The sequence below is a fragment of the Phocoena sinus genome, chromosome 19 (assembly GCF_008692025.1).
Source record: "Phocoena sinus isolate mPhoSin1 chromosome 19, mPhoSin1.pri, whole genome shotgun sequence".
NCBI classification, from domain to species: domain Eukaryota; kingdom Metazoa; phylum Chordata; class Mammalia; order Artiodactyla; family Phocoenidae; genus Phocoena; species Phocoena sinus.
Window position 1 is genome coordinate 19,344,989 of NC_045781.1, and position 12,759 is coordinate 19,357,747.

The following is a 12,759-nucleotide window of genomic DNA, read 5'->3' on the forward strand; positions in this document are numbered from 1 at the left end:
TTTCTTCTTCTTCTTTTTTTTTTTTTTTACTGCAATACTAAAGCCACCATAAAAAAGCAAAGTTGAACAAAGCTAATAATATAATCATTCAAAACACCTGCAAACAGTGCAGATGGGCAATTTCTGTCTGCAGAATCATCGGTGAAAGACCGCCTCTCCATATGGGCAGTTCCAGAAGCTCAGCGTTGCCCAGGCTCTGTCCCTTACCTTAAGAAAACCTGCACAGAGCATATGCATGCTTTTTATAGTCGAGCTGAAGAATTGGTGGCTGATTATTTATGTCCTTCTGGTATGTCTTGGAGCCGGGCAACCTGTGAAGGGTCTGTCCATTCTGGTTCCCTAGGTGTAGAGGGGCCCAGGGGAGGCCAGGGACCCAGGATGCAGCCATGTGCTCAGCCTGGCCACAAACAATGGCTATTGTCTGAGAATGGATCCATCACCATTGCCATCATCTACCTGCTTCCTTGAAATAAACAGTCCTCAAAATCCAAGAGCCCTGCTTTCCATTTCTCACTGAAAGCACAAAATGTGAATTTGTAGAGAAAGAAATTTTACTATGCAAAGCTTCATTTTGTTCTCTGTTGGAGCAGGTTCCTCACTCTGCTGCTCCCGGTTTCTTGCAATGGAACTCAATTCTCAGGAATAAAGTGAGTGACTGGGAGCCTGTGAAGAAGACAGGCCACCCCCTCAACCACAGGGTCAATCCTTAGCAATCAGCCCCTCCCCTCAGCCCCACCTGTTTGACAGGAAAGATGATTTTCCCGAGGCGGCAGAGGCAGAGCTTGTTTCCCCATGTGCAACCGTGCATGGAGCACTGGGGCCCCTCTCACTGCTTCTCCCGACACTGAGCTGGTCCCATGCCTCACAGTGCCAGGTTCCCTGTGGGGGAGCACAGATGGATGGGAGGGTAGACCAGAACTAACGGTGAAGCGTGCCTGCCAACCACACAGAGCAGCACAAAGTCTGACTTCTTTCAGGCAAGTTGGGCAATTGCTGATTGCTGAGTGGCCGTGAGTGTCAGGCACTGCCCTGGACCCTCACGGGAGCAAGAAATGGACGAGACTGGGTTTCCATCTTCAGAGAGCTCACACGTCATCGGAGGGGCATGTTTGAATTATATAAGACAGAACCAGTGCCCAAAGAGAAGGCCACACAACCATCACTGGAGGGCTTAGAGGATGGAGAGTTTAAAGCCAGGGTCTAGTTGAGAAAGTCAGAGAAAGCTTTCTGAAGAAGACAACATAGGAAATTTTTCTTCCTAAATAGATGTGAATCCATTCACTTATCTCCATCATCAACTCCACCATCAAAGTTCAGAATGCCATTGTCCTCACCTCTTTGGTGGGCTATTCCCATTGGTTCCTTATTACCCCTCTTTCCTTCTCCCCCAGTCCACTCTGCAGGCAGAGTGATCATTTTATTTATTTTTTTTTTTTTGCGGTACACGGGCCTCTCACTGCTGTGGCCTCTCCCGTTGCAGAGCACAGGCTCCGGACGCACAGGCTCAGCGGCCATGGCTCACGGGCCCAGCCGCTCCGCGGCACGTGGGATCTTCCCGGACCGGGGCACGAACCTGTGTCCCCTGCACCAGCAGGCAGACTCTCAACCACTGCACCACCAGGGAAGCCCCAGAGTAATCATTTTAGACCATAACCTAAGCACGTCGGTCCCATCCCTGGCTTAAAATTACCAGTATCTTCTCATTACTCAAATCAAATAAATACTCAAATCCTTATTGTGAAGAATTATTTAGGGTGCTTTGGGTGGCAAGAGATAGAGTAACAGAATCAACTCAAAATGATTCAAACAACAAGAGCATTTATGATCTTCCATAAAAGTCCAGAGGTAAGAAATGTTCAGATTTGGTTAATTTGGTGGTTCAGTAATATCATCAAGGGTGTAGCATCCTTCCAGATTTCCTGGCATCCTTCTCATTGGCTTTTCTCTTGCGGCTGGTTCCCCCAGGGATGAAAATGTCTGCAGGAACTCCAGGTATCACACAGCAGTGCCCAAAGCCAGAGGACAGAATGTCCCTTCTCTTGGTCCTTTATAAAGTCCAGGAAAGGTTTCTGAAAGCCTCTCCACCCACTCCTGCCTCTCCACTAGCAGACTCCATTCACATCCCACTGGCCAGAATTGTGTCACCTGCCATCCCTAAAACCAATCAAGGTAAGGAGAATGGTGTTTCCATTGGTTTCATCTCTTGGAGGTGAAGTAGGGCCCAACATTCCCTGAATCTCAATGTTGACTCCTACCTCAATGAAATTGTTTCATTAGCAAGAAAGAAGGGACATTAGGGGAATGTGACACTTTTGTAGTCAACTGCCAAAGTCTATCTGCTTCCAGGACCCATCAGGTATGGCCCCGGGAGTCCTCCAGCCTCATTCTGGTGCACTCTTCCTCCCCCCCCCCCCCGCCTTTCTGTGGTCCAGGAGCTTTCCTTACCTCAGCCACCCCACACACTGAGGTGCCATGACCCCTGATATTGGCATGGAGGGAAGTTCCCCAAGCTTGTGGGATCATGACCACTGAGGAAATCTGTCCTTTGAAAGTTGGTAGGTCTTTGTAAAACCATTTAGGCCCATGTTTTGCTAGCCATATGTATGTATGTGTACGGATATGTTGTATGCAGATATTTAATCACTGATTCATTTTCTTTCTCTTTTTTTCAGTTGATGTTTAAGATATTTTAGTGAGGTATAACATATCTTGTGACATGCAGGTTCTTAAGCATATAATTTGATGATTTTTGACAAATGCATACATCCACATAACCCACATTCCCATGAAGATATAGAATATTTCCATCAATCTAGAAAAATCCTTCGTGTACCCTTTCAGCCAATGCTCTCCACTGTCTCCCCACAGTAACGTCTATGATTTCTTTCATCGTAAGGTAGTTTTGCCTCTTATAAAACATCATTTTAAAAAATCATATAGTATGCATTATTTTATGTCTGGCTTCTTTCACTCAAAATAATTTTTGTTGAGATTTATCTGTGTTACTGGTTTATCAGTAGTTCATTCTTTTCCTTGCTAGGTAAAGTTGTATTGTATGAATATACACAATTTGTTTATCCATTTCTCTCAATAGATATTTATGTTGTTTCAGTTTGGGGCTATTATAGGCACTTCTACTATAAACACTGGTGTACAACTCTTTGGATGAATATCTCAGAGTGGAATTGCTTAGTCCCATGATATGCACGTGATTAACTTTATAAGAAACTGCCAAAGGGTTTTCTAAAGGGGTTTATCGTCGTTTTACATTCCACCAGCAACGTATGAGCGTGCTGGTTGTTCCACATCCTCGCCAGCGTCTGGTGTTTTGGGAACTTTAATTTTAGCCGTTCTGTTGTGTATGAAATGGTATTTCATTGTTTTGTTGATTTGCATTTCATCAGAGATACTAACATTGAGTACTTTTTCATGTAATTGTTGACATTTATGTCTTCCTATTTGACACGTCTGTTCAAACCTTTTGCCTTTTTAAAAATTAGGCTGTCTTCTTATATAATAATAGTTGTAAGAGTTAATTGTGCATTCCTCACACAGCCCTATCATCTATCTATCTATCTATCATCTACTTATAGATATAGATATAGATAGTGAAGATTTTCTCCCATCTTGAGTCAGTTTTCAGAGTCTTTTTTTTTTTCTAGAAAATGGTTTTTCAAATTTAGAGCCATAAAATTTCCAAGTATTTTCTATTTTTTACATCTCTACAATATCTGTAGTTGTGGCTCCTCTTTCAGGCCTAAAATTATTTGTACTTGATCTTTTTTTGCTTTGCTCAGTCTTGCCGGAGGTTTGTCTATTTTTATAGTCTTTTCAAAAAAACAGATAAGATTTGATTCCCTTTATCATTTCTTTGTTTTCTGTTTCATTAATCTTTTTTCTTACCTTTATTGCTTCTTTTTCTGTAATCTTTGATTTACTCTACTGTTCATTTTTTTTTTAACTCTTTCAGTATGGTGCTTACCTCATAATGTTCCAGGCTTCCTTCTCTAACACAAATCTTTAAGAGTATATATTTGGCTCTGGCTCAATTTTAAATATTGTCAAATTTTTATTTTTTTGACTCATGAGTTATTTAGAAACATGTATTTTCCCCCTAAAATTGTTTTTTAACTTATTTTTGTTACTGAATATTAAACTGATTGCCTTATAGTCAGAGAATGTTGCGTCTATGATATCAACACTTTGGCATCTTCTGGGACAAACTTCATGAACTGGAATATTGTCATTTTGGTTAGTATTTCATGTATGCTTGAAAATAATATGTATTCTGTTTTTGTTGGTTTTAGGGTTCTCTGTATATATGACCATGAACATATCAGCTTTGTTTAAATGCCCTATATCCTTAATATTTTTTGTTGCTTTCTTTGCAATTATTAGGAGTTGCATTAAATAGCTTACTATGATTGTATATTTATCAACCTCTTATAAATAATCTTTTGCATATTTATTTTGTATTGTTTAGAGCAGTTTCTAGGATATGTCAGCTGCCCAGCCATGGAAGATCTTGGGGACTTTTTACCCATGGGAAGTTGAGTTTGAGGGCAACCCCTCTTGATGGAGGTGGGTCAGCCTGATACCAGCTGGATGCCTAAATAAGCAACCAGGAATAACTTCTGTGATCAGTCATTAGATCTGCTTTCTGATCTCTATGCATCGTTTGCATTTAAATATACACTTAGCCATGTGATAATATGATTGATAGTTCTCTGGCTAGCTCAATGCCTGTTACATAATGGCTTTAAGTCTATATATATATATAAGTTTAAGTCTCTCTCTCTCTCTCTGTATATATATATATATATATATATATATATATATATATATATATACAGAGAGAGAGAGAATAGAGAATGAAGAATAAATGGATTAATGGGTCTTAAATGCAGAAGACCGTATCCATAGGCAGAGAGAACACTGGCATTGATTGCAACCTGGAGCTCAGTCATTTGGGAGCTCAGTGTCAACTGTGCATCTGATAGCAGCCCTTTTTTTTTTTTTGCGGGGGGATGTCTTCTCTTATTCTCAGTGCATATGGTTTTCATTCAGCTGACCTCATCTCTCTCATCTCTTCCCTCTAGGAATGGATACAGAACCTAGTCCTGTGCGACAACAGCATCCCCCTGGCTGGTGGTGGTGTTGCAGGAAGGGCACAGGACACAAACCAGGCCAAGGTGACTTAAAACTTGCCTTTTGTTGAAGTTAATGTGAAAGACATTCTTCCAGTTGGGTTTGATAGACTTGGAGCATATCATTCTTCACTTGACAGAGGTCACCACAGGAGGAAATCTGCCTGAGAGTGAAGCCTGCAGGAAGAAAGCAGAACTGAGGAGCAACAGGCATTGGGTCCTAGTGAATTTGCTGATGACTCTGCTTGAGGGCATCCTTGGAATTTCCCAGTGGAATGAACCAACAGGTTCCCTTTCCTTCGAGGTCAGTTTGAGTTATGGTCTGTTTGTGAAAGAGCCCTGATGAATACAAGGCTAGTTCCCCAGGGGGATATAGCACACAGGGGTCTCCTTTCTTAAAGGCTGGAAGGCCTGTGCTCCCACTTGTCTCCATCCCCATCTCAGCTGCTGGGACACAGTGCTTGGCCTGTTTTAGTTAAAACCATTATTCCTAAACGTGGCCCCAGACTCACATTTGCCAACTACAGAGGTGTGACCTGGACACGTTTGTACTTCCTTGATCAATTCTACAAAACGCTATGGAGTCCCCATTCTATTTCTGACCCCAGGCAAAATGCAGAGGAGTGGGGAGGGGAGCTAGATAGGAAATGGTTCCCTTCCCTGGAGGCTTAAAGTTTGCTAGAAGTATGATCATCTAAACTACTGAAACCACACTATATTTTAAATTCATTAAAAAGCCAGCTGGTTAAGGGGGCCCAGAGAGGACTACTGAACAAATGTAGATCATCCTCTTAGCAGATGGCATGTCCCTTCAGTATTTCCAGTTCCCAAACGTGAATAGGGCTTTCACTGTCAGCCCCATGACTCTGCCTGCAGGCTCTTGCTGGCCGCAGGAGCATGGTGGCCCCTCAGACAGGCCTGATGTACTGGGCAAGGTATGTGCCACCTGTCTTTCAAAGGACAAGTGGTAGTTGAGGATATATCAACACCCCAAATTCCTTGACCCTCGGATGGGACAACCCTGAGGTGTGTTTCACAGTTTTCTAGTGTCCCCAGTTGCCCACCGACTTATCTTACACATTGACACACTGCATTGCCTTCCTTCCCTTCCCAGTTTCACTTCCTCTTTCCCCTACTGGTGCTTCCCAGGATCAACTCCTATATAAGTGACTTGTACTTAAATCCTTGTTTCAAGGTCGGCTTTTGGGGAAACCCAACCTGCTTTTGGCATGACCCAATTCCTTTGCTTATGACCATTCATTTTTTAGGAGTATATTTCCTTACCCTGAGACTACCTCTCCTTTGATTCCTTGGAACGTGTGGCACGGTTCTCAAATTTATGAATAGCTTCTGCTCCTCTCTCCCCTTCTACTTGTTGTTTGGCTGCCTTGGATCAGTGGGAAAACAGAAATGTGAAACCACTGAGCACATGATCCCCACAACAAAAGCAGGTCATTTGGGTTCCCCTTTCATATCTGCCCCACCACAAACCCTTATAATATTAGTTGCTAGGATCTTTGACATCCATTTCTTTTTCTTACTAACGTTTAAGTTGCAAAAATGATTAGTACATTATAAAAAATTTAACAAATACATATAAGCAAAGGAAGAAAAAGTTTTCAAAAACCAGCAATAATGAAATTGATGGTGGAAGGAGGAATGCATTCTGCCCTTAGATCAAGATAAGAAAAATGAAGAAAAAAATAAGACAAGACTCTTTTGCCAGTTCTCCAAAGCATACTCTACCCAGGTCTTAGCCAGGAAAATTAACTTAAAAAAAGAAAAGATAAGCACCAACATTGGAAGGGAGGAGGCATAACTGCTTCTATTTGCATGTAGAAACCCTTAAGGAATAACACATGCACACATACATACACACACAAACCTATTAGGACTGATAAATGAGTTCAGCAAGGTTGTAGGATATAGGATCAATATATAAAAACCAATTTAATTTCTGTACTAGCAATAAACAATCTGAAAATGAAATTAAGAAAACAATTCCATTTGCAATAAAAGCAGAAATAATAAAATACTTAGAAATAAATTGAACAAAAAAGTACAAAACTTGTATAGTGAAAAGTACAAAACGTTGTTGAAAAAATCAAAGAATATATAAATAATGGAAAGATATCCTATGGTCATGGATAGGAAAACTTAATGTTGTTAATTAAGATGGCAATACTGTCCAAATTGATCTTCAGATTCAATATAATCCCTATCAAAATCCAGCCACATTTTGGAAAATTGCAGAAATTTATGATCCGGAATAATCACAAAATTCATATGGAAATGCAAGGTCCCAGAATAGCCAACATAATCTTAGAAAAGAACTCACACATCTCATAACTTACTACAGAATTACATATTTCATAACTTACTACAAAGTGTGCTAATCAAGACAGTGTGGTAGTGGAATAAAGAATAAAATTGAGAGTCCAGTAAATTCCTTGCATATAAATGCAAGGATCAATTGAGTTTTGACAAGGGTGCCAAGATCATTCAATGGAGAAAGAATTATCTTTTCAACGAATGGTGCTGGGACAACTCTATACCCAAATGCAGAACAATGAAGTTGGACCCCTACCTCACACTATACACAAAAATTAACTCAACATTGGTAATAAATTTAAATGTAAGAGCTAAAACTATAAAATTCTTAGAAGAAAGCATGGAATAATTTTTGTAATTTGTCTTAGGAAATGCTCTCTTAGATGCAACACCAAAAGCAAAAGGGACGAAAGAAAAAAATAAACTGAATTTTGTCAAAATTAAAAATTTCTGGGTTGCAAATCAAGAAAGTAAAAAGACAACCTACAGAATGAGAAAAAAATATTTGAAAATAATATATCTTATAAAGGACTTATAGCAAGAATATATAAAGAATTCATACATCTTAATAATAAAAAGATGAATAACCCAATTAAAAATTGGACACATTGTCTGAATAAACAATTCCCTAAGAAGATATACAAATGTCCAATAAGCACATGTAGAGATGTTCAACGTCATTAGACTTTAAGGAAGTATTGTATAAACTGAAACTCTAAGATACCACTTTGCATATACCACAATGGCTATATTTAAAAAAAGACAATAGCAAGTGCTGATGAGAATGTGAAGAAATTGAAACCCTCATGCATTTCTGGTGTGAATGGAAAATGGTGCAGCCATTTTACAAAATAGTTTGGAAGTCCTCAAGAAATTAAACATGGAATTATCATGTGACCCCACAATCTACTCCTAGGTATATACCCAAGAATTAAAAATGCAGGGTTCCAACACAAACTTGTACACAAACAAATATTCATAGCTGCATTATTCATAATAGCCACAAAATTGAAACAATCAAATGATGAATGAAGAAATAAAATGTGGCATATAAATAAAATGTAATATTATAATTCAGCAATAAAAAAAGGAATGAATTACTTGATACATGCTGCAACATGGCTGAACCTTAGTTAGAAACATTATACTAAGTGAAAGAAGTCAATCACAAAAGGCCACATCTTGTAGGATTTCATTGATATGAAATGTCCAGAACAGGTAAAACTATAGGAACAGAAAGTAAATTAGTGGTTCACATTCCTAGGAGCTGTAGAAAAGTGTAATAGGGAATGACTACATTGCAGGATTTCTTTTTGGGGTGAAGAACGTGTTCTAAAATTAGATTGTGTTGGTAAGTGTACAACTGTGTAAATGTACTAAAAACTGAATTGGACAACTTAAATGGGGGAATTGTATGATATGTGAAGTCTATCTCAATAAAGCTGTTTTTGACAATTCCCACTTCCCAGAAAAAAACACTACTGATATATTTAGTAAAAATAACTTTCAACATAAAAATATATATAAACAAAAATGTCATACTGTACATAACTATTTGTAAAGTTCTTTCTTTGGAGTGGTATTGCATAACCATCTGTGTCATGAAGTATTCTTTTACAATTTATTTTTTTAAGCTGTGTATTAATCTTATATGTACGTTCTATAATTTGTCTAAACAATCTTGGCTAAAGGTTTATGTTGCTTTTAATTTGTTGCTATTGTAAACAACACTGTACCGAGTATCTTTTGGCTGACTGGGTCAATGAGTAGGCATATTTTGATGACATGAAATACAAATTCCCTGATAACCTTGAAGAATACATCAGTTCATTCTCCCAACGGCAATTCAATGGAGTGCCCATTTTCCCATGCCCTCATTACAGTAGATGTTAACCGTTTTAAAAGTTTTACCAATTTTATATGTGTTATTCTTTCTGATGATGAATAATTATCCACGCATCTCAAGTTGAGTTTGCCTAATGCAAAAGAAGCAAAAGAAAAATAAAGTATTAGATACATGATGAAAAGTAACTTGCTTGACTATTTTTTCAGTAATTCATTTGACTGACTTACCCCATGTAGTTACTGGTTCTGGTCAGAGCATCCTAAGGGAAGGTGAGAGCATCCTGCATACCCACCACATCCGGAGGCTGCCAGCACATAAGGCTTAGCTGGCCAGGCCGTATGACCTGCCCCCAAACCTCGTGCATTATGTTTTGAAGATCTAGGGACAAGGACCCATGAATTTTTCTACACACATGATTTTGCCTCCCAGACTAATGCACTTCTAGAGAGTGGGGGCCATGAATCATCTTTTGATTCATAAACCCAACCAAACAATACCTGGCATAGAAATTTACACACAAAAATAAATATTTTCTGAATGCAATGTAGTATCCTGGATTGAATACTGGAATAGGAAAAGGAAGCTAGTGGGAAAATTGGTGAAATCCAAATAAAGTTTGGATTAGTTAATAGTACTTCACCAATGTTTTCACAAATCTACCATACTTATGTAAAATATATAAGCATTAAGGGAAACTGGGTAAAAGGTATTAAGGACTCTCTTTGCAAATTTTCCATAAATCTAAAATTACTCCAAATTTTTGAAAATAAAATTCAAAAGTAAAAAAATGAAAACAATAAGTGTTTTATTCATAAACGCCAACCATTTATTCATTCATTTATTCACCTATCAAATGAGGTCAGCTAATTCTCAGATTAAGGAAGGGAAGAGTTGGTAGGACAATTAGATAACCCAGTACACTAATTTTTAACTTTTTTGCTCCTCCAACCTGCCAGAAGGGTGCAACATATTCCCATCAGTAACAGGGGCTCATTTGGACACATGCAATTTAAAAGCACCCCCGCCCTGACCCTGTGACTGTACTATACATCTTAGAGGTTAGAGAAGAAAAGTCTACAGCCTTTATTTAGAATTCCTGAGTTAGTCCAAAATGTTCATTTATTGATGGGAAAATGGAACTCACAGAGGGAACAGAATTGTCTTCATTCTTTTTCCAATCATTATTTTTAAGTGAGCTTAAAGAAGTATTTACTCACCATGTGTATGCCAGTGTCTTTCTTCCAACTTGTATGTTGACACCTTAAGAGTCCAAAGGACCCCAGGGGGCTTTTGGCATGCTTCTGGCTCTTTTCTTCTGGGTAGATCCATTCAGAAGGAGGCTTGGTTCTACCACCTCTTGTTTGTCTAACAAGGCCACTCTGAGTAATTCTTGGAGAGCTTGTTTCCTAATTGGAGATTACAGCTTTTAACAATGTTTTCTGAAAGAGAACGAAGAGGGTCTTTGAGGCTCTGCAGTGGCTGCCTGCCATGCAGTTGTGTTATTGCTAAGTATCCTTCTGCCCTCTCAAAGTCTTCTGAATTTTTCTAAAGAGCAACAATAATTTGAATAATTACAAAACTGAAAATACTTTCTTTTCTGTGTATTCTGTTTTCCTCCAAGCAAGAGCTGTGCTTTCATCTGGTACATAAAAGAGCAATAGTTCTCTTATGAACTAAGACACATGGAATATCTAATTAACATTAAAATATTGTCTCTCATCATCAGCTTCATTCGCACTGGATTTGTCAGTTCTTGAGAAAGCAGTGCAGAGGCAATGACCTAATCTCACTTAAAAAAAAAAAAAGCAGACAAATTAAAGTAAAAAGGACAATGTGTTTTACTTATAGGACAGTGGCTCTCGAAGCCCACTGCCTGGGGACAGCTTCCCTGCTCCAAGGCCCTGAACACTTTCTGACACCCAACCCCATCTTGAATATATCTACTACCATTCCTGTGTGTTTCTATTATCTCTGCATCTCTACAGAAGGACCTGCCAACCCCAGGGTGTCTACTAGGGCCATTATATGAAGCTGCATAACTCAAGCCAGTTGCACAAAAACTTAGGACCTCATTAGGACAAAAGCTTTCTAACTGCCATGTTCAGCTTCATGGAGACTCCAAATACATAGTCTCTAGTGAGCTAACAGGAGTCACAAAAGACTAAATAAATGTGTTTTAACAGCCTCCCAGAAATGGATTAGAATGTCTCAGTGAATATTTTATCACCAAGAGAGGTTCAGAAGAGTCTGCAATGGATTCCCTTAATAAGTAAGAAGATCTTTAAGATTTTGGGACTCTAAGGGACCAGAAGATGCTGCATTCTCCATGACCACATGATTCCCATGGATGCAAACCTGCTGAGCGGCATCCATGTTCTTCCTGTGTGTCCCTCTGCTGCCCTCAAAAATCAATGATGTTCTATTTACATCACCTCTGGTTGGCCCTCTAGCTGACCACAAACACATTAGCAGACCCAGCTAAGATCCACTAAGGAAAACCATGCAGCTGAGCCGTAAACTCATGAGAAATTACAAATAGTTGTTTTTTTAACCACTTAATTTTGGAGTGGTCACACCTCAAAAGCAAATGAATATGGAAATCAGTATCTAAGAATGGGACCCTGCTCTGACAAAACCCTGAAATATGTAGCATCAGTTTTGGAACTGGGTAGAGAGTAAATCTGGAAAAGCAACAATGAAACCCGTAACAAAAGCAGGAAAGTGGCAACTTATGTTATTAAATGGCCAAACAACTGTTAAAAACTGATTCTTGTGGTAATATGGGAGATAAAAATTAACTTGTTTTTGACATTGGAAAAATGATTTGCAGCAAGATTTTTGAAAGTGTTAGCTGATTACACCTAGTTGTATATGGTAAAATGGTAAAAGAGAGACAAGAGTTAAAGTAAACAGTAGCTAATTTGCAATCAGAACTTAGAATATAGAAGGGCAAGAACTTTTAGGATTAGAAAATAAATTTTTTTTTTCTCTTCAGACTCTCCAATTTGATAAAGATTCTCAAAATAAAATGAGGAGGTTCTAGTTCTGGATAAGATGGAGTAAGCACACCCTATCCTCCTTCCACTGACTGCAAATGTAAAATCTATACAAAATGCACAAAGCAGCTTTTTCATGACTCTGAAAGTAAATAGTATTATGCATATTGGGAAATAAGACTAGCATTCGAAGTACTGTCAAATTGGTGGTTAATGGGACCATAACAAAAGGTCCACCTTTTGTGTCACTGAAGTTCCAGAAGAAGAAGAGAAAGAGGGAAGTGCTGAAAAAGTATTAGGAGAAATTAATGACTGAAAAACTCCCAAACTTGGCAACAAACATAAACCTACAGATTCAAAATGCTAAGTAAATTCCAAATAGGATAAACCCAAAGAAATCCATGCCAAGTAAAGCATATTATAATTCACCATCTGAAAA